The following is a 25507-nucleotide window of genomic DNA, read 5'->3' as shown; positions in this document are numbered from 1 at the left end:
CCTATAAATTAGAAGACAATTTATCTTCCCAACACTCCCAGTTTTCCACAGTAAAAAATGAGCCAGGTGGTTACAACAGAAACTCACACTTGGAGCAGTGTGATGATGACTCAGTTGCAGAAGTCTCGCCTGCCATGCTGGAGACCTGGGTTTGACTCCTGGTGCCTGCACATGCAAAACAAAACAAAACAAAATACAACCCACACTTGGAAAGGGGAAGAATGGGAAATACGTAGCAATCCATGATTACCAAATCCTGCTCAGCAGGAATAGTTAATATTCCCTCTCCAAGCTGTGTAGCTCATCTGTCAGCCCCTTGGTTCTGTTCTTTGAGAGTGAATCCCTTGTTCAGTGTTCTCTAGGGCTCTTGACTCTGCCCACTGGGTGGTCCTTCCTTATCCGTTATCTGCCCACATTGGGGTGGGCAGCAGGAAGGCTGCCTTTCCTGGGAGCTGTAGTGCTTCAGCAGCTCACTGCCTATTGGTGGGAGTTTGGGAGCCTGGGAGTTCTTTTAGGGTTTAATAGTCACAAGCTATTGCAGGCTGTGCTTAAAATGTCTTAGGATATACAGTTCCCTCAAAGACTTTGTAGTCATATGTATGTTACCAGAATAAAAAATTTTAAAAACCATAGAATTGTACCACACAAACGGTGAACACTAATATAAATTATGGACTAAAGTTAATAGTATAATTATAATAGTATTGTTTCATCATTTGTAACAAAGACATCCCATGAAAGCAGAGTTAATAGGGAAAACTATGTGTGTGTGGGGATATATGGGAACTCTGTACTTTCTGCGTGAGATTTTTGCAAGTGAGCAATCTGAGGTTTTAAAATATGTTAGCTTTTATTCTGAAACGGGATTGAACATGACATCAAGTTACTTTTATTGCCCCCCAAATGATCTTTCAGAGAAAGAACAGACATGATAAATGATAAATGGTTGGTGTCACTTCCTCATTTTCAGCCAGGTACTGCAAGCACAATAATGTGCTAATAATCAATTAGAACGCTAATAATCAATCAAAAACTCAAAGATGTGACTCTTTCTTAAAATTGACTAATCCTTTTCCCCAGAGTACTTAAAATTCCATGGCACCATAACTGCCCAGTAACGGGAATGTTGTTTTTCACCTTCCTCCACATAAAATAAACTGAGGGGTGAAGAGCAAATCACCCTCAGATGTAGGCAGATTGTGATACAAATGAACATGCTAACTAAGTGCTAGAAGCATCAAAATTCAGTTATTTTACACTATGCACATACACAAACAAAACCTACTTTGAATCCATTTACTTTCTTCTAACAGCAATAAAGCATCTAAGCAATACCATAGTCAACAATGCCTCTTAAAATTTACATAACTACAAAACAGTATATTTTTTCCCCTAAAATTATTCCTGTCATCAAAGATCTGCTCAGATTTAAGATGAGTTCTTCTGTTTTTTTTTAAATTTTTTTATTAATCAAAAAAAGAAAAGAAATTAACACAACATTTAGAAATCATTCCATTCTACACATGCACTCAGTAATTCTTAGTATCATCACATAGATGTATGATCATCATTTCTTAGTACATTTGCATCGATTTAGAAAAAGAACTAGCAAAACAGCAGAAAAAGATATAGAATGTTAATATAGAGAAGAGAATTAAAATAATAATACTAATAAAAATATATATATATATAAAAGGAAAAAAAAAAACAAAAACAAAAGATACAAACAAACAAACAAACAAACAAAAAACTATATTTCAGGTGCAGCTTCATTCACTGTTCCAACATAGTTACATTACACTTAGGTATTATTGTGCTGTCCATTTTTGAGTTTTTGTATCTAGTCCTGTTGCACAGTCTGTATCCCTTCAGCTCCAATTACCCATTATCTTACCCTGTTTCTAACTCCTGCTGGTCTCTGTTACCAATGATATATTCCAAGCTGATTCTCGAATGTCGGTTCACATCAGTGGGACCATACAGTATTTGTCCTTCAGTTTTTGGCTAGATTCACTCAGCGTAATGTTCTCTAGGTCCATCCATGTTATTACATGCTTCATAAGTTTAGTCTGTCTTAAAGCTGCATAATATTCCATCGTAGGTATACGCCACAGTTTGTTTAGGCACTCGTCTGTTGATGGACACTTTGGCTGTTTCCATCTCTTTGCAATTGTAGATAATGCTGCTATAAACACTGGTGTGCAAATGTCCATCTGTGTCTTTGCCCTTCAGTCCTTTGAGTAGATACCTAGCAGTGGTATTGCTGGGTCGTAATCCATTCTGCCAGTCTATGTCTTTTGATTGGGAAATTCAGTCCATTAACTTTTAGTGTTATTACTGTTTGGATAATATTTTCCTCTACCATTTTGGCTTTTGTATTATATATATCATATCTGATTTTCCTTCTTTCTACACTCTTCTCCATACCTCTCTCTTCTGTCTTTTCATATCTGACTCTAGTGCTCCCTTTAGTATTTCTTGCAGAGCTGGTCTCTTGGTCACAAATTCTCTCAGTGACTTTTTGTCTATAAATGTTTTAATTTCTCCTTCATTTTTGAAGGACAATTTTGCTGGATATAGATGTCTTGGTTGGCAGTTTTTCTGTTTTAGTAATTTAAATATATCATCCCACTGTCTTCTAGCTTCCATGGTTTCTGCTGAGAAATCTACACATAGTCTTATTGGGTTTCCCTTGTATGTGACAGATTGTTTTTCTCTTGCTGCTTTCAAGATCCTCTCTTTCTCTTTGACCTCTGACATTCTAACTAGTAAGTGTCTTGGAGAACGCCTATTTGGGTCTATTCTCTTTGGGGTGCGCTGCACTTCTTGGATCTGTAAATTTAGGTCTTTCATAAGAGTTGGGAAATTTTCAGTGATAATTTCCTCCATTAGTTTTTCTCCTCCTTTTCCCTTCTCTTCTCCTTCTGGGACACCCACAACACGTATATTTGTGCGCTTCATATTGTCATTCAGTTCCCTGATCCCCTGCTCAAGTTTTTCCATTCTTTTCCCTATAGTTTCTGTTTCTTTTTGGAATTCAGATGTTCCATCCTCCAGTTCACTAATTGTAGCTTCTGTCTCTTTAGATCTACCATTGTAGGTATCCATTGTTTTTTCCATTTTTTCTTCTTTGTCCTTCACTCCCATAAGTTCTGTGATTTGTTTTTTCAGATTTTCTATTTCTTCTTTTTGTTCAGCCCATGTCTTCTTCATGTCCTCCCTCAATTTATCGATTTGGTTTTTGAAGAGGTTTTCCATTTCTGTTCGTATATTCAGCATTAGTTGTCTCAGCTCCTGTATCTCATTTGAACTATTGGTTTGTTCCTTTGACTGGGCCATATCTTCAATTTTCCGAGCGTCATTCATTATTTTCTGCTGGTGTCTGGGCATTTGATCAGATTTCCCTGGGTGTGGGACCCGGCTGGTTGAAAGGTTTTTCTGTGAAATCTCTGGGCTCTGTTTTTCTTTTCCTGCCCAGTAGGTGGCGCTCGTGGCGCTCGTCTGTCTGCAGGTCCCACCAGTAAAAGATGCTGTGGCTCCTTTAACTTGCCAATCCGAATCTCGCAGTCGGCCCAGGAAACCGCGCGTGGAAGGGGGGTCGCCGGCCGCCGCGGCTTGGGGGAGTGCTGGTCCAAATTGCCCAGCTGGCCCGAGACGCCAAGCGTGGTGGGGGGGCCCCGCTATCCAACGTTCCCAGTCAGACCGGGGAGCCACGTGCGTGGAGGGAACCCCAGTCGCCAGCCGCCCCGGCCGGGAAACGCGCACCCCTCGGGTATCTCACTTCAGCGGATTCTCCCTGCCCATTCAGCCGTTCCAGAATGGGGTACGCTGTCTTTTTGGTCTCTGTCGTGGCTCCAGGAGCTGTTTCATATTGTTTCTGTTTCTTTAGTTGCTTTTCTGGAGAAGGAACTAAGACCCACACATCTTACTAAGCCGCCATCTTCTCCGGAACCTGTTTTTATGTTTCAGATCTTCATAGAAATCAGAAAAAAAGCAGCGCAGGCTCTATGTTTCAATCAAAACCTCGATTTCCCTGAAAATGCTACTTAACCCAATTGGTATGATTCCCCAAGGCAGAGGGGTTAACGAATGAACTGTTCCACGCTGCTTCATAAATTAGCTATTATAATGGGCCTAGACATTTTGACAAGACATTAAAGGTCCACCCTGAGTCTAAATGTGTCTGAGCAGTCAGTGTTGTGCTGTGGCTAAAACTCTATTTTATAAACAAATTACATTTCTGCATTAACAGTTTTACCAAATATGGATATGACAGTTTATCTTGAATAAAATAATGTCTCAAATGATGGTCAGTCAACATCTTTTCACCAATACTTCATACATGAAAAATGAGAATCTTTACAAAAATATACAGAGACACCACAAACCGGTAGCTGTCCATTACCATTGAACAAACTGGGCTCTTAAAGAGTGGCTTCTTAACGGCAAGTTTTACTTTCTACATCTCAGTTGTATTTTTATACTCCCCAGTTTATTTTGAAAACAATCTTTTCTGGTATGTATCCAAATGAATTTGAAATTACAGCTTGAAACGCTGATAAAAGAATACTTAATGTGTTGTTTAAGGGCTTCAATATAATAGAATTCTCTTTTCTCAGCTTTTTAAACTATTTTTCCCCATCTAAACCAATATGTATTTGACATTTGGGTTATATGTGCATATAAAAACAGACACATCTGTCAAAGTGAACATAAGATAAAATGTCCTTTCTGGATATAATTAAATTTTCAGAAGCAAAGTGATCCAAATGGGAGCAGAAAGCTGACTTCCTTCTGAAATAAACTAGGCCAATAAAAATTAAGAATAATCAAAGGTGCTAAAGATTAATACCATAATCATTTGCTTTTTCTTATCTTTTGAACGTACAAGTGTGTGAATTAGAATACATCCTATTAAGATTGTGAACTCCTGTGACTAGGGGTATGTAATCCAACAAAAAGCCCTGGGGTGAAAAGATGAGCAGTAGTATTTAGAGGACATTTGTCCATCAAGTTATACATATCAACTTACTAAAGAGGTGGATCAGCGGGCTCAGATATTGACTTAAAGCTTAAAAGTGGTTTCAATTCATTATTAAGATCACAATTAATAGCCAAGAGAATGAAAGAGGACCCCTATCTTACATCCTACACAAAAATTAACTCAAAGTGGATTAAACACCTAAATATAAGAACTAGCACCATAATGCTTCTAGAAGAAAATGTAGGGAAACATTTTCAAGACCTAATAATAGGAGGCAGCTTCCTAAACTTTACACCCAAAGCACAAGCAACAAAAGAAAAAATATATAAATGGGAATTCCTCAAAGTCAAATACTTCTGCACCTCAAAACACTTTGTCAAAAAGGTGAAGAGACAGCCAACTCAATGGGAGAAGATATTTGGAAATCACATATCAGACAAAGGTTTGATTTCCTGTATATAGAAAGAAATCATACAACTCAACAAGAAAAGAACAAACAATCCAGTTATAAAATGGGCTAAAGATATGAATACACATTTTTCTGAAGAGCGAATACAGATGGCTCAAAAGCACATGTAGAGATGCTCATTTTCACTGGCTATAAGGAAAATGCAGATCAAGACCACGATGAGATACCATCTCACACCTATAAGAATAGCTGCTATTAAGCAATCAGGAATTGGAGAGGATGTGAAGAAACTGGGACACTTATGCACTGCTGGTGGGAATGTACAGTGGTGCAGCCACTATGGAAAACTGTTTGGCGATTCCTTAGGAAGCTAAATATCGAGCTGCTCTATGACCCAGCAATAGCACTACTTGGTATATACCTAGAAGAACTGAAAGCAACTACACAAACAGACAGTTGCACACCAATATTCAGAGCAGCATTATTCCCAGTCACCAAAAGATGGAAGCAAACCAAATGGCCATCAACAGACGAGTGAATCAACAAAATGTGGTATATACATACGATGGAATATTATGCAGCAGTAAGATGAAAGGACATCCTGAAGCGCATGACAAGATGGATGAGCCTTGAGGACATAATGCTGAGCGAAATTAGCCAGACACAAAAGGACAGATACTGTGTGATTCCACTTTTATGACCAGCATAAAGGTATAATCAGAGACTTATAATATAGAATACAGGGGACTTAGAGATATATAGAACCTAGAGATGGGTGAACTGTTAGCTAATGAGGTTGAGCTCCATTGTAAGGGAACAGATAGGAGTGAAGGTGATTCTCTAGTGGGTCTAGAAGTAATATTACCATACTGAAGATGAGCAAGATTGAAAGGGGTTGTATAGACCTACATGTCCCACTGACACACTATAAATATGAATGAGTTCTTGTAAGACTTACTTCAAAAATATGATTCTTCTATAGTGTTTAAGTTCAAGTTACAAGGGGAAAACTGCTATTGCATGTTATGAGCTAAGTTCAAAAGGAAACCAACAGCACCATCATAGCAACAGCAGAGGTAAATAATGGGGTGAGGGACAAGAGTTAAGAGGAGGTATAGACCTCCTATTTCGTGAGGGTGTGTTTATTGGTTTTCTGTCTCCTGGGAACAATGAAATTATCTAAAATTGAGAATGTTGATGGACTGTGGACTTTGGGCCCTCTACATGATGCCTGATGAATGCAGGTGGCTGAAGGATGCACTGACGGAGAAGTAGAATGGTGAATAATGGTGTATACTTATGAACAAAGGCTGTGCTGCTACAAAAAGGAACATTGTCGTGAGGCATGCAATGATGTGAATAAACATGTAGGATATTTGGTGAGACAAAATAAGCCAGAAACAAACAAAAAAAACAACAGTGGTATGGTCACCTTTAGAAAACGCTTATAAGAAAACAGGGACCTAGATTGTAAGCCTTTAGAGCAGACACATTAAGTTTGGAGTGGTAATTATTATTTTTGGATTTTGAAAGCTGTTTTATATATTTAACCTGATATTTGGAGATAAGAATGAAGCTGAACAGGTTGAGGTTAAAGTAATTCAGAACATAGGGATAAGGAAAACAGTGTCTATATTTTAGAATCACACATACTCTTTGAGACCAATGGAAGAAAGGTTTATTTGATCTGGAACTGAAATTTTCTGTAGTGCATAATCTAATTCAACCTATCTGTATAGCTCATTTGAACAACTGAAACATAGAGAGCACAGAATGAGAAAGAGGTCCTTTAATCCTGTATAGATTATTGTAATGCCTGGAAACATCCTAGAGTATATTAACCAGATAATCAAAAAGTATTGGTAAAGTCCCCTGAGGGAGGGTAGAAAGACTATGAAACTATTAAACCTTACCATCAGGGAATCCCCTGATTCTGTGTTGAACTTTAGGGACACCCAAATCAATAGGCCATGTCCTCGATCATGAGGCTTACTCTTGTGAAGCTTATGTAGGTAATAGAGAAGCTTAAACTACCTATAGGCATGCCTAAGAGTCACTTCTGGAGGACCTCTGTTGTTGCTCATATGTGGCCTCAGTCTCTCTGTGGTAGAGTCAGTTGTCAGCTTGGCCAGGTGAACGTGCCTAGTTCTGTTGCTGTGGACGTGAGCCAATGGTATATGAACCTCATCTGTTGCTCATTACATCTGCAGTCGGCTAAGAGGTGAGCCTGCTGCAATGAATGATGTTTCAGTTATTGGCTGGTGCTTAAATGAGAGAGCTCAACTTAGCACAGCCCAAGCAGCTCAGCATATCTTATCTTAGCACTCGCAGCTCAGCCCAGGCCTTTGGAGATGCAGAAAGAAAATACCCCGGGGAAAGTTGTTGGAACCCAGAGGCCTGGAGAGAAGGCCGGCAGAGATTACCCTGAGCCTTCCCACGTAAGAAAAAAACCTCAGATGAAAGTTAGCTGCCTTTCCTCTGAAGAACTAATGGAATAAATCCCCTTTTATTGAAAGCCAATCTGTCTCTGGTGTGTCACATTCCGGCAGCTAGCAAACTAGAACACTCTGTAAGCCCACAACTCTGCAAGTGAAATCATTGCCCTCCCCGCTACGTGGGACATCACATCCAGGGGTGAAAGTCTCCCTGGAGGTGTGCGAGATGACTCCCAGGAATGAATCCAGACCTGGCACTGTGGGATCAACAATTCCATCCTGACCAAAAGGGGGAAAAGATGTGTAATTAAGTATCAGTGGCAGAGAGAGTTCAAATAGAGTCAAGAGGCTACTCTAGAGGTTGCTCTTATGCAAGCTTCAGTTAGACCTTGCTATTTGTCATAACTTGCCAACCCCCAACCAGGACCATTCCTGCCAATAGTAAAGAACACCTAGGGCAGTATATAAGATTCCACACGGGTTCCAAGCACTAAAGTACCTTGCCAGAAACCTATAACCTCCATATGGGTCCCTGGTCCAGATGAGTGCTGAAACCTAGCCCAGACTCTCTAGAACATCATATTTTTCCATCTCCCTACCCCATATTAGTGACAGACTCTTCCAAAATGAAAAATTTTAAATTGCCATAGCCCAAACAACCCCAAAGAGAGGTATGGAAAGATCAAAGGTGATAGTGGAATTATATATAGAATATAGGACTTAACAAATGAATATGAATGCTGAATCATTGAATTGATATTTCTTTTAGTCTCCAGTATTTTAGAGCAGCTAGAAGTAAAAACCTAAAATTGTGAAATTGTAACCCATGTCAAAGTCTGAAATATGTCTACAACTAATTGTGATGCTGCACTTGGAAATTTATAGCTTTTTCATATATGTTACTGTTCACAAAAAACAAAAGAAAAAAAGGTCGATTGTGTTGATAAAAAAAGTATTTAAGCCCACTAGCCTCCTATATTCTGGAGCAGCTAGAAGGAAAAATATGAGAGGATTGTATGGTAGCCCATGACAAACTCTGGGATCTATCCTGTAACCACTTTTTGAAGAGTGCTTTGAAAACTATTGTTTTTTTTATTTCTTTGCCTTTTATATTATGTTATACTATACAATAAAAAAAATTTTTTTAAAAAAGATCACAATTAAGCATATTAGAATGCTAACTGTCACTGGATTAGTACCTTAAAGTTACCTTTGGGACAAAATTATTGTTTTATAAAACACATACAAATCATTAAATTTTGTGGTTCTACTCTTTTGTGTGTTCCACTATTTTTGTATTGGGGCAAGATAAGATGTCCAGTTTGTTTAAGAACATTTAATATACCCCCATAAACTGTCTGAATGAAAGATTTTTATTAATTCTTCTGCCAAACACAACATTGATTTCCATCTATAATTATTTTTTAAGATAAGAAACAGTAAGTCAGCTGAAAAAAGTTGTGGCCTTAAGTTATGAAACATTACATCATACACTGATTGGCTGAAAAATCTAGAACCATCCTGTAAAGATGGTAACCACTGACATTCAGTAATGAATAGATGTGCCTTTCTGAAAATGCTTTGCAGCATCTAACACACTGCTAATACACCGTCTCAAAGTCAGAGTCATTCTCATAGAAGGGATGCTCAATAATCAGTTGTTTTTGTGGATCATAGCTCCCAAGTGTTCAATTTTAGCTTTGCATTTTTCACCGTCATTTCCTTTTCTATTCAAATCTCTCAGATTGCTTTCATCCATACTTAGCATATAATCAAATGTGGCAACATCTTTGGGAATCTGGTGGGCAATGTGATTCATATGAATAACAGCTACTTCATGCAACTTCCCCTCGATCAGCAGGAGGGTTTCCTATTTCATATGTGGATGTTATAACACTGTCTATGCTCCAATTATCTGAAATATTTTTATCCAATTACAGGTTTTCTGAAAATTGCTTCTGCAGTGGGTGATTGACAAATGTTACCCAGACATACATACAGCACTGACTTGGGCTTCTGCGTTGCCATCTGCTCAGTTGCCAAGAGAGACACAGAGTGACAATAGCATAGCATTTTAATGATAACCATTACGTGATACAAGGAAAATTAACAAGTGTTGTTGTTGCTGTTTTAAGCATCATCACAACATTCTATTCCTGATAATTTAATTAAACCAAACTATGAGTAAATGAATGATATATGCCTAAAAATATCATGGTTTAAGCTGTTAGTGGTCACTGGACTTAGGACTAGTCCAAGGCCTTGCTCTAGATTTTGATCTGGGCCTAGACTGTGAATTTGACTGAGATTTGGGTCTAGGTGGTTCTTTTTTCCTTGATTCCTTTTCATATCTCGAGCCAGACTTATAATGTGATTTGGAATCTGTTTTCGAGGTGCCTCTAGTTTTGGTGTGAGATGCAGACCTAGAGTGTCATTTAGCCTTCATTTATTTCTTGGGTTGGGACTTGGACCATGCTATTAAATTGGATTTAGATCTGAAAAAGATTTATTTATCATGTTTGAAATCTGTCATTGTCAGAATGGCTTCTGCTATGCTGTGGTCTTCTAGTCAGTCTACTGTTACTAGGACTATAAGATCTTATATAGTTGTAATCGAAAGTCCAATTTCTTGTTCTCCTCCTTTCGTACCTTCTGCTTTTAGAATGTCTGTATCTGCCATAATCATCCTAGCATGAAAGGCTGTCTACATTCTTACCTTTCAAGGCTTTCATCTGATTTGGTGCCTTCCAATGCCACTGTGCAAACTGAATTTCATTCTGACATCAGCAAATCCATTTTCTGTCCAAATTGTGTTACACCTCATTGGCATCACAAACATCCTAAAACTGAACGTAAGCACACCCTCTTGGTCGGCAAGTGTAGAAATCAACTGGAATATACACATCAACTATAGGACCATAACGATCAAATCACGACATAAATCTTCAGATCTGGTGTCATCCACCATGTTTATCATGGACAGAGATGTGTTGGGGTGGGGCACAGATGGCGGGACCTGGTGGTGCAGAGAGTCTTGGCCATGGAAAGTAACAGGCTCAGCAAATTGTCTGTGGCTCCTACAATGAAACCTCAGACACACACCTGCAGCATTGTTGTTGTTGTTGTTTTAACATTTTTTGTTGTAAAGAATAACACATATACAAAGCAAAGAAAGGAAAAACAACAATTCTCAAAGCACACTTCAACAAGTAGTTACCAAACAGATCCCACAGTTTGTCATGTGCTACCATTCCACCATCTCAGATTTTTCCTTCTAGCTGCTCCGAAACACCAGAGGCTAGCAGGAATATTAATATAGTGATTCAGCAGTAAATACTTGTTTCTTAAATCCTATTTTCTCTGTTATACATCCTCCTTCTTCTATCCCTCTCCCAATCCATAGGGATCCCTAAGTGTGTTAGTTAGGAAGCTGCTGGAATGTGATCCAGCAGACTGGAATGGCTTTTAAAAGGGAGAATTTAATAAGTTACAAGTTCAGAGTTCTAAAGAAGTGAAAGTGTCCAAATTAAGGTACCCACAAGAGGTTACCTTCACTCAAGAAAGGCCGATGGGTCAGGAGCACCTCTGTTGGCTGGGAAGTCACATGGCTGGCATCTGCTGTCCCTTGCTCCTGAGCTCCATTGCTTTCAGCCTCTGTTCCTGTGGGGGTTCCTCACTTTACTTCTCTCGGGCGGGCTTTCATCTCTTGGCTTCCCTTGGCTCTTTCCAGGTTCTGGCTTGCTTAACATCTCATGGTGACATCTGCTGGGCCCCAAGCATCTCCAAACATCCACGTCTCTGTTCTCTATGTGCCCACATCTGTGTCAGCTCTGCTGTGAATTTTCTGTCAGCTCTGAGACTTCTGTCATTTCTGACTCTCTCTTAAAGAATTCCAGTAAACTAATCAAGACCCAGCTGGAATGGGTGGAGTCACATCTGCATCTAATCAAAGGTCACGCCCACAATTGGGCATGCCACATGTCCGTGGAAATAATCTAATCAAAAGTTTCACACTACAGTCTTGAATCAGGATTAAAAGAAATGGCGGCTCCCACAAGATTAGGTCAGGATTAAAACATGGCTTTTCTGGGGTATATAATAGATTCAAACCAGCACACTGGGCAATAACTGTTCTGACTTTTTCTTGTTGAGAGGGGTTGTCGACACTAAAGGATAAGGGGATGTAAACAATTGTTAATCTTGGAGAGGCTAGTCCCTCAAGGTTTCGGTACTTATCTGACCTAGGAACCCTCCGGGAATTATAGGTAACAGGAAAGCAAACTTAGTGCATGAAACTTATATGAAGTCTCAGTTCAAGCCCTAGGTGATCTGAAGAGTCAACAAGAGCGATGGTTGGGGCTTAGCAAACCATGGCAATTAACATCTTCTAATTGAAGCTTGTGTAAGAGCAGCCTCCAGAACAGTCTCGCAGCACTGTTTTTAATAGTAAGGGACATATTAAATAAATTATGATCTGTCCACCCGGCAGAAGCGCACTGCATGTGAAGAATGAGGAGGCTCTCTATATACTAATATGAAAAAAATTCTAAAATATGTTGTTCAGTGTGAAAAACAAGGACTAGGTGTTTGTTTGGGGCTTAATTTTTTTTTTTAAATTCTATCATTGTTCTTAAAGGATGTCGCTGGTTGTGATATTTCTTTTCTTTTTTTTGACATGGGCAGGCTCTGGGAATCGAACCCGGGTCTCCAGCATGGCAGGTGAGAACTCTGCCACTGAGCCATCGTTGCCCATCCAGATATTTCTTATTATTGCAAAATATGGATTTTTTTTTCTCTGAGCTGTAGAATTCTGCTAATTCAGATAAAAATTTTAAGTTAAGTTCACTCTATTCTGAACTACTTAGAAGGGCATCGGTTTTGTGCCTTACTGCCAAGTGCCGTCATATGGAGGCTTGATAGGTAGCAATCGCCCTGAGCCACAAGAGGGCAGAAGAACCTTTTGATTGCTAGGGGACAGACTCCTGTTGGGTTTCTTCCAGTGAAATCCCGCTCAGTTCAACCATCTCATTCACTGGCCTACGTGTACCTAGAAGATAGAGTCTGTGTCTAAATCATCAATGGAGGAATAGAGGGGTGAGAGAATAGAACATGGATTTTTGGAATGATACATACCTACCTTTTGCTCCTCTTCTCCAAGCCGATTAGTTAACCTCTAGCAGAACTTGAATATGAAATCTGTTAGAGGCATTTAGTGTCTAAAAATAGGGAGTTGAGGCTTTGAAGTCAGCCAGACCTGACTCTGAGTCCTGGCTCTGCGACTTTGGGCAATTTATTTAACTTCTGTGAGCCTGAGTTCTGCAAAATGAGTTAAGGATTCAATGAGATCATGAACGTAAAGCTCTAAGCTCTGTGTCGTACTGAGCGCTCAAGAAGTAACTGCTATGATTGTAAATGTACCAGGCACCAGCAGATGGAAATTAGAGCCTCAACAATTTGTGTTGTGCGGCTTTGTTACGCCTTCAGTAATTTCTTCATTTGATTGCAAGCAAGGTGGTAATATTTTCTTTAGGATAATATCAAAGTTCCTTCTCTCAGAGGGGCTCATAAAATATTTATGGTCTCTTCTTTTTCTTGCTCATAATTAGTCTGATGGAATAGTGCATTCTGAATTTTTGTGGAGTGTCTCAATTTTAAAACTTCTGTCCCATTGTGATTTTGTATATCTTGATTGCAAAATATAGTATTAGTGCCATAAGCTGAGGCAGAGTTGGGCAACATGATATCACAGCAAGGGCACAGTGGCTGTGTCAGGTTGGGATCCATGAGACACAGACTCCCAGGTGAAGACTAGTGTGCGAAAAGCTCATTAGGGAGTGATTTGGGGTCAACACCTAAGGAAGGGAAGGGAAAGGAAGGAAGCGATCTCATAAAAATGTCGGACTGTCCTTCAGACAACCCTGTGGGAGCTGCGGAGTTGGGGTGGCCTTTCTGCATTGGAGTGACTGGGCTGAGCGTTCGTATTTCCTCTTCGGCTGGTGGATGCCACCAGCCATTGCAGGGGGCTGCCCCGGAATGGGGACGTGACCCTGGGGAAGGCAGTTCTCTTCAGCCCAGAAACCTCCTGAAGAGGGCTTACAACTGAGGGCTTTCTGCCACCACAGTCCCAACAGCTGGGGAGTAAGTCCTTCATCCCTTGAAGAGGGATCAAGGTGGCACATGACAGCTTCCACCACAGTCCCCAAGGGACCAGGAAGGGAGAAGAGTAATATGGCTAGTGTAGTTAGACAAAAGATAGCTTGAGACATAGTTGCTTGTAAGCCATACTTAGGAACAATTGATATTTTTTACTTCAAGAATTCAGGGCGATGCCTCTTTAGTCAGGGTTGACTCTTTATTGAAACAAACTACCCCCAAATCCCAGTGGCTTAACATGGTGAAGGTTTATTCTTCTCATGTCACAGTCCTGTGCAGGTCTAAGGAAGGGGTATGGGGGCAGCGTTCTGTTCCACCTACTTCATTTAAGAGACTCCTTCCATCCAGGACTCTGCCAGTCCAGAGGACCTAGGAGTCCTCCACTGGGTCCTCTGATCCAGCTCACAGAGGAGGAGCGAGTGAGAACAGAGAGAACTGCACGGGAGGTGTTGGTGGGCCAGGTGGAGGTCTTGTGCTTCACTCAGCCCACATTCCATTGACCAAAACCCAGTCACCTGGTCCCACCCACCTGCAGAGACCGGACTAGCTGTGGGCCCAGCCTTCCCTGCTGCAGGGCTATATCGCGGACATCTGTATAGGGGCTTGACTTTGTCATTATCGGTGACTCAAACACTGTGTATGTTTTAAATTCTCCAGACTTATATGTTTAAGGTGTCACCAATACAATATAGTTTTATTCACCTGGAAGTATTTTAGAAGGCTCAAGAAAGCTAAAATTTCCTGAGAAAGGAGACAGAGAGAAGGGACAGAACAGAGTTATACAGAGTCAAGAGTGTAAGGAAGGATTCCTTACTTTGGAAAAGAGGCAAACTAACTGCAGGTGTGTGCATGTGTGTGCACATGTTTATTTTTAATGGTACAGAAGAAAATTGATGCTGTCACATAGCTATGAAAACAAGCTAGTCTGTCTCCCGCAGCCATGGCAGGAATGTGTTAGCCTGGTAACATGGAGAGAGTTGGGGGATCTAGTGTTAGAAGCAAGGAAATTTACCTGCAAATAGCTTTGATAACTCCTCATCTGGACTCATGTGAATATCACCCAAGTAGCCCTTGAGTTGGAGGAAGAGAAGCCAAAATAGAGAGAGAGTAATTATTTTTTCCTGTCAGTCACCGAGTATGCCCACTGGACTTTGTGCTAGGTAGTGTGGGTCAGATGAGTGAGGCACCTGGGTCTGAGACGTTTATCCATTGAGAGCTGAGGCTCAAGAAGAGGGAGGGGTGAGTCAGTACCCCAGAGAGGAGAAAGGAGACGTGAAGTCAAGGAAGGCTTTGAGAAAGATGGACTCTGAAGCAGTTAGGGTAGGACATTGGGATGCTGGGGAAAGGGTTCCAGGTAAGTAGAACAGTGGAAATATTTCTGAAGCAACAGTGAGAGTGACAGGTGATGAGCGGAGCTGGGGGGAGTAGGAAGATAATAGGCCGGAGAAGAAAGCACAGTCCCAATGGCAGGAGGGAGCATAGATTTGCTGTGCTGGGGCCATTGAAGAGGTTCGTAGGCCTAATGGAAAGACCCGATGGAAATGTGATGCTCTGGACTTTTGTGTGAAGGGGAATTAACAGAACACAGATGTTTCTTCTGGAATTTCTATTTGAGTACCTAGAATTTACCACTGGGGGTTACGTTCATTTATTCCTTCAGTGAAGCTCATTCTACAAACATTTAATCATACTTATTAAGCTAGCTATTGTACCACACTCTGAAGATTAGACATGGTCCCTACTTTTGAGAAAATTATGGTCTGGTTAGGTAAGATATACTTTTAAAAATAAATGCACCAAATGCTAAGATAGAAGGAAGTCCTGCAGTGTTTATCAACCTTTTAAAAAACCCACCCCCACTCTCCTGTGGAAACACTGAAACCTCACAGTCTCCCTTAATGGTATTTGATATTTTAAAATAAAATAAAGACCATAATTGGAAATTAATGAAGGGATATTTTCCTCCCTTGATTGTTACTTTTACACAGGGAGTGGTAATTCGCCCTAGAGGTGCAATGCTGGGGGTGGGTATAGGAAAGACTTCATAGAGGAGGTGACTCTCAAGCCTAGACTTAAAGATGAATGAATAAGGTGAGAAGAGCATTGTAGGAAGAGAGAGCAGCATGAATAAAGGTAAAGAGGCCAGGAAACGGGATGAGAAAATCTCATATGAAATACTGAGTTTGGACTCTGCTAGGGAAAGTCATGGACAAAAGGATTTTAAGCAGGAGAGAAAAGCATTCAGGTTTGCACTTTGGAAGGATCACCCCTGACAGCAGTGTTGAGGATGGATTGGAAACAGAAGGGCAGCAGACAGGCTGTCATAGCCCTTCACTGTCTGGGGACGTTCCAGGCTGGGGAGTGCTGGGAAAGGCTTCAGGGTGGAGGTGACCAGGTACTAATGGGCGATAGTTCCCATGGGCAGCGGGTGATGATCAAGGTTTGTGTCATTTAAAGAGTTTAGGCTTTATCTGGTAAATGGAGGGGATGCCACAGGCCATATATAAAGCAAGTCTCAACAAATTTCAAAGTTTTACTAGCATACAGGATAAATTCTCTGACCACAGTGGCATTAAGTTAGAAACCAGTAACAGAAGGATGACTAGAAAATCCCTATAATGTGGAAATTAAGAAATAAACCTGTAAGTAATCCTTGGGTCAAAGGGAAAATCATGATTGAAATTAGAGAATATTTTGAACTGAATGTTAATGACAATGCTACATGTCAAAACTTGTATAATGCTACTAAAGCTGACCTAGAGGGAAATGCATAACCTTAAAAGCATATATGAGAAAAAAAAGCAAAGGCTGCAATCAGTGATCTAAACATGCATCTCAAGAAGTTAGAAAATGTACAGCAAATTAAATCCAAAGAAAGAAAACAAAAAATAATAAAGATAACAGCATTTAATGAAAAAAATCAAACATACAATAGAGTCTTTCTAAAAACTAATAAAATTGACAAAACTCTGCCAAGACCGAATCATGGAGGGGCAGGGGTGGGGGAGAGAGAATGGAAGAGGGTGGGGACCACCATGTGTGCACACAGGAATGGAAGAGACAAAACTAAGGAAGCTATAGGCATTAAAAAAATAAAAAGAGGATATTATGAACAATTGTATGCCAAAAGTTTCAGGAATTTAGTGAAAATGACCAATTCCTAGAAAAACATAACTGTCCAAAACTGACTCAAGAAGTAATGGAAAGGGTGGTCCACAGTGGCTCAGCAGGCAGAGTTCTCGCCTGCCATGCCAGAGACCAGGTTCGATTCCCAGTGCCTGCCCATGAAAAAAAAAAAAAAAGTAATGGGAAACCTTAAAATTCATAAATGTTTTCAATGGAATCAATAATAAAAAATTTTCCATTCCGTATCCCCCAGCAATCCCATTTCTTGTTAGACACCTGAAAGAATTAAAAGCAAGGACTCAAACAGATATTTGTACACAAGTGTCCATTGCAGCATTATTCACAATAGCCAAATGTCTGGGGTATATACACACCATGGAATATTTATTCAGCCGTAAAAAGGAATGAAGTTCGGATACATGCAACAACATGGATGAAACTTGAAGATATCTTGTTGAGTAAAATAAGCCAGATACAAAAAGACAAATATCTTGTGATCTCACTTATATTAAATACCTAGAAGAAGCAAATTCACAGAGACAGTAGATTACAGGTTATCAGAGACCAGGGATGAGGGGAAAAGGGGTAGGCATATTGCTTAATCTGTGCAGAGTTTCTGTTTGGAGTACTGGATGTACAATGCGATACTGTGAACATAATTAATAAAATGGAATTGTACAGTTAATAGTGTTTAAAATGGGAAATTTTGAGTTGCATATATGTTACTACAATACAAATGTATTTTTCCTCACTTTTTCTCTTATTAGAGAAGTTACCAGTTTACAGAACAATCATGCTTAAAATACAAGATTCCCATGTACTTCTCTATTAACACCTTGCATTGATGTGGTAATAAATGTTTAAAAAAAAAAAAAAAATCCTAGCACAAAGGAAACTCTAGGCCCAGATGGCTTCACTGGGGATTTCTTCAAAAGATTCAAAAGAGTAAGCATTTCCAGCTTCATACAACGTCTTTCAGGGAACAGAAAAAGAGGGACATTCCTTACTCATTTTATGAGGCTAGCATAACCTTGATACCAGAAACTGACAAAGACAGCTCAGAAAAGGAAAATTGCAGACCAAGCTACTTAAAAATATAGATGTAAAAATCCTGATTAAAATTTTAGCAAATCTCACAATATATAAAAAAGAGAATTTACCATGATGTACTTGAGAATTTACCATGATGTACTGGGAATACACATGGTTGATTTAACATTAGAGAACTCCATCAATGTAACTAATCATATTAATAGATTAGGTAAATTTTAATAGATTAAAAAGAAAATTCATATAATTCTGAGAGATACAGAAAAAGCATTTAATAAAATTTGACCTTCATGCATGTTAGAACTGCTCAGCAAATTAAGAAGAGTAAAGAACTTTAATCTGAAAGACTTTCTGTCTACAAAAACCCCACAGCAACAACCTTATTGGATGGTGAAATGCTGGAAGTTTTTCCTTTGAGATCAGAAACAGGATAAGCATGGTCCCAAATATTTCTTTTCAGTATTGGACATACTGGATGCCTACCCCAGTTCAGTGAGGCAAGAGAAAGAAAAATGGTAAAAATCTAAACTTAGGAAGTAATCGTTCTGATGAAGGGGGAGATGTGGGTTGGGGCGAAACTAAGGAAGAAGGCTTGCCTGATTTGGGTTCCTGCATTTGTTCATTTCCTTTGTTCAGCAAACATCAATTATATCGGCTGGTAACAGAAAAGGTAGGAAGGAGTTGACATAAAGGAAGGACCTAATGTTATTCAATTAGTAACGTGTGGAGACTCTGGACTGGATGCTTTCACATACTCTACCTTATTTAATTCACCCTATTCTCTTACCTATCTTGAAAACTCATGCAATTGGTCCTTAGGGAAACTACATGAGAAAAAGGTAATAACTATTTGCATAAATTCATTCCTGTTGCTGAATGTGAGTTCAAGCTCATATTTAGGTATTGAGTATGTTGTATTTTATGGTACTTTAATATTTTTTCTATCATTTTTATCTAGGCAGCAGGTCTTTGGGGTAGAATGAAGGCTGGGAAATTGTCTTTTCCTAATTTTATAGATGAAGAAGCAAATATAGAATTATACTGATCAGCTTGGCATTGGTATAATATTAGAACATTAATCTTTCACCCCAGGGGAGTAAATAAACTATAACTTGCAAACGCATAATGAAAGGGTTTTTGAAATGGAAATATGTTGGGGTCCTGAAAGCATGGTTTGGGGAGATACCAGCATACTCTGTAGTTAGAGTCTGTGAAGACTACAGGTGAGGCAGAGAAAGAGACAAGGCCCACAAGCCCTGTGGACAGGCCTCATGTCCTCAGCTGTATGCATAAATTAACACAAAGTAAGGATTTTAAAGATATTGACACAAGGAGGGAGGTGTAACCTCAGATGGCATTGTGACTTGCTGAAATGGGATTGGTGACAAAAACATGATAATGAAAGGATATGTCCTTTTCAAAGACAACAATTATTGGAGAAAAAGAGCTCTCTTGAAAGTGAGAATAGGGATGAAAATTACTTGAAAAGCTATTGACTGACTGCTAATGCTAAAAACAAATCATCTCCAGAAACGAAAAGGCAGATACTATAAGTCCTCACTAACATGGACTGACTATAATGACCAAATTGAACTTGAGGGCACAGGTAAAGAACATATTGTACAAAACCAGGTAAAGATATTACAAAACAAGAAAACTACAGACCAATCTCTCTAATGAATATAGATGCAAAAATCCTCAATAAAATTCTAGCAAATCGAATCCAACAACACATTAAAAGAATTATACATCATGACCAAGTAGGATTCATCCCAGGTATGCAAGGATGGTTCAACATAAGAAAATCAATTAATGTAATACACCATATCAACAAATCAAAGCAGAAAAATCACATGATCATCTCAATTGATGCAGAGAAGGCATTTGACAAGATTCAACATCCTTTCCTGTTGAAAACACTTCAAAAGATAGGAATACAAGGGAACTTCCTTAAAATGATTGAGGGAATATATGAAAAACCCACAGCTAATATCATCCTCAATGGGGAAAAATTGAAAACTTTCCCCCTAAGATCAGGAACAAGACAAGGATGTCCACTATCACCACTATTATTCAACATTGTGTTGGAGGTTCTAGCCAGAGCAATTAGACAAGAAAAAGAAATACAAGGCATTAAAATTGGAAAGGAAGAAGTAAAACTATCACTGTTTGCAGACGATATGATACTATACGTCGAAAACCCGGAAAAATCCACAACAAAACTACTAGAGCTAATAAATGAGTACAGCAAAGTAGCAGGTTACAAGATCAACATTCAAAAATCTGTAGCATTTCTATACACTAGTAATGAACAAGCTGAGGGGGAAATCAAGAAACGAATCCCATTTACAATTGCAACGAAAAGAATGAAATACCTGGGAATGAATTTAACTAAAGAGACAAAAAACATAATAAAGAAAACTACAAAAAACTGTTAAAAGAAATCACAGAAGACCTAAATAGATGGAAGGGCATACTGTGTTCATGGATTGGAAGACTAAATATAGTTAAGATGTCAGTCCTACCTAAATTGATTTACAGATTCAATGCAATACCAATCAAAATCCCAACAACTTATTTTTCAGAAATAGAAAAACCAATAAGCAAATTTATCTGGAAGGGCAGGGTGCCCCGAATTGCTAAAAATATCTTGAGGAAAAAAAACGAAGCTGGAGGTCTCGCGCTGCCTGACTTTAAGGCATATTATGAAGCCACCGTGGTCAAAACAGCATGGTATTGGCATAAAGATAGATATATCGACCAATGGAATCGAATAGAGTGCTCAGATATAGACCCTCTCATCTATGGACATTTGATCTTTGATAAGGCAGTCAAGCCAACTCATGGGACAGAACAGTCTCTTCAATAAATGGTGCCTAGAGAACTGGATATCCATATGCAAAAGAATGAAAGAAGACCCATCTCTCACACCCTATACAAAAGTTAACTCAAAATGGATCAAAGATCTAAACATTAGGTCTAAGACCATAAAACAGTTAGAGGAAAATGTAGGGAGATATCTTATGAAACTTACAATTGGAGGCGGTTTTATGGACCTTAAACCTAAAGCAAGAGCACTGAAGAAGGAAATAAATAAATGGGAACTCCTCAAAATTAAACACTTTTGTGCATCAAAGAACTTCATCAAGAAAGTAGAAAGACAGCCTACACAATGGGAGACAGTATTTGGAAACGACGTATCAGATAAAGGTCTAGTATCCAGAATTTATAAAGAGATTGTCCAACTCAACAACAGAAAGACAGCCAACCCAATTACAAAATGGGGAAAAGACTTGAACAGACACCTCTCAGAAGAGGAAATACAAATGGCCAAAAGGCACATGAAGAGATGCTCAATGTCCCTGGCCATTAGAGAAATGCAAATCAAAACCACAATGAGATATCATCTCACACCCACCAGAATGGCCATTATCAACAAAACAGAAAATGACAAGTGCTGGAGAGGATGCGGAGAAAGAGGCACACTTATCCACTGTTGGTGGGAATGTCAAATGGTGCAACCACTGTGGAAGGCAGTTTGGCAGTTCCTCAAAAAGCTGAATATAGAATTGTCATACGACCCAGCAATACCGTTGCTGGGAATCTACTCCAAGGACTTAAGGGCAAAGACACAAACAGACATTTGCACACCAATGTTTATAGCAGCGTTATTTACAATTGCAAAGAGATGGAAACAGCCAAAATGTCCATCAACAGACGAGTGGCTAAACAAACTGTGGTATATACATACGATGGAATATTATGCAGCTTTAAGACAGGATAAAATTATGAAGCATGTAGTAATATGGATGGACCTAGAGAACATTATGCTGAGTGAGTTTAGCCAAAAACTAAAAGACAAATACTGTATGGTCCCACTGATGTGAACCGACATTCGAGAATAAACTTGGAATATGTCATTGGTAACAGAGTCCAGCAGGAGTTAGAAACAGGGTAAGATAATGGGTAATTGGAGCTGAAGGGATACAGACTGTGCAACAGGACTAGATACAAAAACTCAAAAATGGACAGCACAATAATACCTAATTGTAAAGTAATCATGTTAAAACACTGAATGAAGCTGCATCTGAGCTATAGGTTTTTTTTTTGTGTTTGTCTGTTTGTTTGTTTGTGTCTTTTTTTTTCTTTTTCCTTTTCTTTTTTTTTTTACTATTATTATTATTTTTATTTTTTCTCTATATTAACATTCTATATCTTTTTCTGTTGTTTTGCTAGTTCTTTTCCTAAATCGATGCAAATGTACTAAGAAATGATGATCATACATCTATGTGATGATGTTAAGAATTACTGATTGCATATGTGGAATGAAATGATTTCTAAATGTTGTTAATTTCTTTTTTTTTTCTTTAATTAATAAAAAAAATTTTTAAAAATGTACTTTGAAATTTATCATTGTTTTGCATATATTTCACAATAGAAAATGTTTTTTAAAAAATGGCCCAGAAAGATACATACCAAACCATTAAGAATGGGGTTGTGTGACAGAAAACTTTTATTTTTTGCTCTGTATATTTGCTTATTGAAAGTATTTATATGAACATGTACTCATGGTTAACATGTATGCCTGATGTAATTATTAAGGCCCTGTGATCTTATGGATACAGACTATTCAGGTTGTAATATATAGGTTTTGCAATTAAAAATGTGTAAACATATACACACACAGTGTGACTAATTATATAAAACAACCAAAAAAACTAGGCATAGGAAAAAAATTCAGAGGAAAATAAAACAAAATATTATCTCAGACTGCCTTTGAATGATGGAACTATAGGCATGGATACTAAAATGAGTCTTATTTATAATGGCTCAAAAGTATATACACACACACACATAAATAAGTTATTATAAATTATAATCTTTGAGTTCTGGTCTAACTTTTAGGTCACTGGGTCAAAAGCCATTTTCAAAAAGGCATCACCCAACAGTCTCACTTATTTAAATATAAATAATTATCTCTGAGAATCAATTTTATAGTACTTGGTAAAAAGGGTTTCTAACTCATGTTTTCTAAGCCAGCCAGTCTATTTATAGCAGACATATTAAAGCACTCGTTTTGCATATAGAGTATATTCACAATTTTTATTTATGTGTAAATAATAGAGTATGTTTATTGCCTGAAGGGAAAGAGCCAGGAGAAAAGTGGCGAAGCATAACAGATGACAAGACATAACTAATGCGGAACAAAAGAATTCCCTTCGATTTGACAACTGGAAATGAGTGGAGAGAAGAACCACTTCCATCATGAAAGTGACAGCAATTTGTTCTAACTGGAATAGACACATACCCCAGATATGAGTCTATTCATGACTTCCTGCACAAAATGTTTCCGCCAAAACTACCATCCGTGGACTTACAGAATACCTTATCCACCGTCATGGTATTCCACACAGCATTGCTTCTGATCAGAGCCCCACTTCACAGCGAATAAAGTACAGGAATGGACAGATGCTCATGGAATTTTCTGGTCTTACCATGTTTCCCATCATCCAGAGGCAGCTGGGTTGATAGAATGGTGGAATGACCTTTTGAAAACCCAATTATGTTGCAAACTAAATGGTAATCCCTTGTAGGGCTAGTCACTGCTCTCCAAGAGGCTGTGTAGGCTCTGAATCAGCATCCAGTGTATGGTGCTGTTTTTCCCATAGCCAGGATTCATGGGCCCAGGAATCAAGGGGTGGAAATAGGAGTGGCACCACTCACTGTCACCCCTAGTGATCTACTAGAAAAATTTTTGCTTCCTGTCCCTGCAACCTTAAGCTCTGCTGGTCTACAGGTTTTAGTTCCAAAAGGAGGAGTGCTCCTTCCAGGAGACACAACAATGATTCCACTGAACTGGAAGTTAAGACTGCCACCTGGCCTCTTTGGGCTTGTAGTGCCATTGAATTAACAGGCACGAAAGGAGATTACTGTTCTGTCTGGGGTGATTGATTCTGACTATCAAGGGGAAATAGGACTGCAACTACACAATGGAGGTAAAAATGAGTTTTTCTGGAGTGCAGGAGATCCTGTAGGGTGTCTCTTAGTATGGAGTACAGGAGACCCCCCAGGGCGTCTCTTAGTACTACCATGCCCTGTGATTAAAGTCAATGGAAAACTGCAACAACCCAATCCAGGCAGGACTACTAATGGCCCAGAAATTTCAGGAATGAAGGTCTGGGTCACCCCACCAGGCAAACAACTATGGTCAGCTGCAGTGCTTGCTGAGGATAAAGGGAACATGGAATAAGTAGTTGAATAAGATAGTGATAAACATGAACTACGATCACATGATTAGCTACAGAAACAAGGACTGTGATGGTGTGAATATTTCCTCCTTGTTTTGTTATGAGTATGCTTCTATTTGTACATAAAGCAAATGTCTTGTTTTCTTCTTATCATAGGACGCAAGTTGCAATGTTCATGTTATAGAATTAAAGTTATAGGATATCAAGTTTAAGAGTGAATGTTACATTTTAACAAGTAGTTTTAGAATAAATTTCAAAGTATGGCATGGGTTTAAGTTCACAATTTCTAGCTGCTCTAAGACACTGGAGACTAAAAGGAAACATCAAAATAATGATTCAGTAGTCATATTCATTTGTTAAATCCTATCTTCTCTGATACAACTCCTCTTTCTCCTTTGATCCAGGCCATTTAAAAAATTTTTTTTATTGTGAAATATAACATATACAAAAAAGCAATAAATTTCCAAATACATTTTAAAAAGTAGTTGTAGAACAGATTTTAAAGTTTGTATTGGGTTGCAGTTCCAGGATTTTTCATGTTTTTTTTTCTAGCTGCTCCAAGACACTGGAGACCAACAGAAATATCAGTGTAATGATTCAGCAGTCATACTCATTTGTTAAATTCTGTCTTCTCTGTTACACCTCTCCTCTTTAAATAACATATGCATAAAGCAATAAATTTCAAAGTACATCGAAACAATTAATTGTAGAACAGATTTTAGAGTTTGGTATGTGTTACAGTTCCACACTTCTAGGTTTTTATTTCAAGCTGCTCTAAGTTACTGGAGGCTAAACGAAATACCAGTATAATGATTCAGCACTCGTGCCATCCAGGCCACTTTTGATGGTTGTGTATTTTGTGGGTATCTGTGCCATCTAGACCATGCTTATTATAGTTTGTGGATTAATTTCAGGAAAATAAATTTATTAGACAAATGAACATTTTCCCTTGTTTTACAGAAGATTGTTTCAAATGTACATGCTCCTGAATGTTGGGACATTGCTTTTCTCTCTTCCAGAAGCATGGAAGTTAAAAGGAAAAGCAAGTGAAGGGGAAATATAAGAAGTTTGCTGACTTGAAACAGAACATATTTTGCTACTG

General features: G+C 38.8%; 1 protein-coding gene and 2 pseudogenes across 3 annotated transcripts in view; 1 reads left to right on the top strand and 2 right to left on the bottom strand.

Moving 5' to 3' along the window:
- Positions 1–25507, top strand: part of ST3GAL3 (ST3 beta-galactoside alpha-2,3-sialyltransferase 3) — a 300267-nt gene that overhangs the window by 96319 nt on the left and 178441 nt on the right. The gene's annotated exons all lie outside the window — the stretch shown is intronic.
- LOC143654675 (low molecular weight phosphotyrosine protein phosphatase pseudogene) lies at positions 9310–9856 on the bottom strand (annotated as a pseudogene).
- On the bottom strand, positions 10260–14597 carry LOC143654659 (uncharacterized; annotated as a pseudogene).

Source organism: Tamandua tetradactyla, chromosome 2 (assembly GCF_023851605.1).
Source record: "Tamandua tetradactyla isolate mTamTet1 chromosome 2, mTamTet1.pri, whole genome shotgun sequence".
Classification (NCBI taxonomy): Eukaryota; Metazoa; Chordata; class Mammalia; order Pilosa; family Myrmecophagidae; genus Tamandua; species Tamandua tetradactyla.
This window is presented reverse-complemented; position numbering and strand designations above follow the sequence as displayed.